Source organism: Mirounga leonina, unplaced genomic scaffold, assembly GCF_011800145.1.
Source record: "Mirounga leonina isolate KUSES-001 unplaced genomic scaffold, KU_Mleo_1.0 Mir_174, whole genome shotgun sequence".
Taxonomy (NCBI): Eukaryota; Metazoa; Chordata; class Mammalia; order Carnivora; family Phocidae; genus Mirounga; species Mirounga leonina.
Window position 1 is genome coordinate 51,722,974 of NW_023270451.1, and position 3,364 is coordinate 51,726,337.

Consider the following 3,364-nt stretch of genomic DNA (forward strand, 5'->3'; position numbering starts at 1 on the left):
TGCAGTTGGGTTCAGACTCAGGAAGTAGGACTCAAGAGCCTATGCTCCTAATAATTACGATTATTGGTGACTTTTTTGGAAGCAATTACAGAGGAATTTACTGTTCTCTCTGCTAGGAAACTCCTCCCCAATATCTAAATATGCCTCTCTCTCACACTTAAGATCTCTCTGTACAGTGTCACCTTATCAGAGATCCTTTTCCTAATATTCAACCCAAATGTCTCCTTGCACCACTTAATTTTTCTTCTTGGAACTTGCCAATTCCTGTAATTATTATATATTTGGTATCTCTATCTCCATCTGGCTATCTATTAGTAAGGACTTAAATTTGTTCACCATAGTGTCACCAGTGCCTAGTCAGTGGTTATGGCTAAATAATGATTTATTGGCCAAAGAGTGATGGTAAGTTAATGATGAGTTTAATGAATAAGTGAATGAATGAATATAGCTTTGGTTGCAATTTTGACTGTCCAGCTGATTTTTGAAACTGTGCATCTTTAGTTTCACGAATTCTGGGGGTCATGTCCTTTTCTCCAATAGGGCTCTGTCACCAAGAGGAAAGATGATTGTGAGTGTGAGTCAGGATCTGAGTAGTCAGAAAGGAAGAGAATTGGAGAACCTTAAATAGAGGGAAAAGAACAGTTGAGATAGAAGGAAGAGAGTAGTGTTGGTATAGAGAGTGTTAGGGGACAAATAAGGCTTGGGAGGGAAAAGTCAGAGACCAAGGCATGGGAAGAATTGAAGGATGCAAGAAACAATTGGAGTAGAGTAAGGGATGTAAAGAATTGAAATGATGGGAAGTTGTAGTCCTTTTGTGGAATTTAGAATTTTAGATTTTTGTAGATTATTAACTATGATTATGCAAAGGAGGTAAGGTGTAAAAATAATGTCTAAAACTCATAAAAATGTTTCCTTAGAATTTTCCACTAGCATTAACATCAGTAAAGTTTTATTTAATCATTTGTTTATTAGCGTGTGCACGGAGGCGTGCAGGGGGAGGGGCAAAGGGAGAGGGAGAAGGAGAGAAGCAGACTACCTGCTGAGGGTAGAGTCTGACCTGCGGCTTGATCCCAGGCCCCTGAGATCATGACCTGACTGGAAATTAACAGTCAGATGCTTAATTGACTGAGCCACCCACATGGTCCAAAGTTTTATTTTTTTAAACTGTATCTTCTTAGGAGCACAATAATAGCTATATTTTTTAAAATAATATTTTCTCAATTTAATGAAAACATGCATATGCATATACAGTCGTAGACATTTCACAACTTAAACGTTTAGATTTTATTATTATTATTATTTTTTAAAGATTTTATTTGACAGAGAGAACAAGCAGGGGGATCAGCAGAGGCAGAGGGAGAAGCTGGCTCCCCATTGAGCAAGGAGCCCGATGCGGGGCTTGATCCCAGGACCCTGGAATGATGACCTGAGCCAAAGGCAGCCGCTTAACCAACTGAGCCACCCAGGCACCTCAAACGTTTAGATTTTAAAATGCCAATAATTAGACATTCTAATTAGAGCCATCTCTATTGTAGTCATGGGCCACTAGGTAGGAATATTGGTTTTGAGTTATTCTTTCATAAATGATTATTTGAAAAATCTTTATTCAGTATATTCCCTTCTAATCAGCAGAATTATTCTATTAGATAGCTGGCTGGAGCAATGGATAAAATATATGCTATTGATCCCTGCTTCTTTCTGCATGAGCCTATATAGGCCTTCATGAAAAGCAGCAACAACTAGCAAAAAACAGAGCAAAACAAACAAATGTCTTGAACTTCATTGTCAGTGTGAACAACTGTCCAATACATCCTTACAAACTACCTCTGATGTGTACATATGTAATTTCAAAATAGTTAATATAACTACATTTGATGAAGTGTTTGGGGCAATATGATCTTTAAAAAGCCCATTTACTTGTTCTGGAAATGTTCAATTTTTGTATTTGAAAAAAATTTTCAATTACATTATATTTTTTCAATTACATTTTTCTGAGATCATAAAAGGGAGCAAAAGTTACCTTCAATTCCTCAAATTGAGAGGATCGTTTAAAGCAATTTTATAACGTTAATAAATAGGAAAACCCATTAACATCTGATTTACTAGGGTGGTCAGGATTTGTAGCATGGTTTATTGCAGTTCATTTAACAAATAAGGCATGCATATTGTTTTCAATTTCCTTATACTCCCAGCTGAGTGGTAGAACTATTCTAAGTAGTATATTAGTAACAATAATAGAGTAAAAGCTGGAGGGGTTTCTGGAATATCTTAAGAAATTTATTTCTACTTCTGCTGTAACAATCATTGAAGGCATAAAGTTCTTAATGTGGCACTTACAGACTTCAAGGATCATTTAAAATAAAATCTAAAACAATAAAACCACATTGTTGTAAAGCAGGAAATCACGTTAAAAATCTCTATTCCTGTATATGTAGACATTTGTATGTGTCACCCTCCTTTGCCACAATCATCCCTCTTTTATCTCAAATGGGGATATTTTTATTGAAATCAGAGGCAATTCACAGTTAAAATAGTAATTGTGATTTTACATTTCAATTATAGTTTAAAGGTTTTAATTCAATAATATTCAACTTTAAATTAGGTCTTCACAAGAGCATTGATCTGAGAGCTTTGTTGCATGTTGAAAGAGGCTTCACTCAGGAGTTATCCTGACAGTCTGTCCTTTGGACTCTCCAAAGCTTCACATACACGTAGGCAAACAGCTTAACAGGGGAGTAGGTCATGAGAAGAAGATTGTATATTCCTTTACTGTCATGGAATAATGTGGAATGTGGATAATTTACTTGGATCATGTCTGATATAGATTCTTAAATCATTAATTCAGGGCAAAAAAAGGGGGTCTTGAAATAAAATGGTGTTGGTACACTCTGAAAAGTCAAGATGGATAAGTGATTGCAGATTTTATTTATCCACTTAACTACGTTTTATAGGTTATCTCTTTAAGCTAAGATTTGTGCTGGTCTCAGAGCACTCAGTGCTGTACAAGGCAGACTTGGTTCCTGTATTCCTGGTATTTACATTCCAGTTTAGAGAATGGACAAACACAGTAGTGGAAACAAATACACACCAATCCTTCTGACCACTGTAAAGAAACCAGTAGGGACTTGAGGTAGTGACTTTCGGTTGTGATACATTTGCTGCTATTGAGATCAGTGGAGGCCTCTTTGAGAAGGATTTAGCCATGATGCTAACAGGGGGAAAAGTAGTAAGGGGGAGAAAAAGAACAGGAACAGCAAAAGAGAAAGCTCTAGGAATAAGAAATGTTTAAGTTGCAGAGTTACAGAAAGGAAGGCAATTTGATGGCAGTCTAATTAGAGCAGGATCAGGGTATATTGTGCTGTGA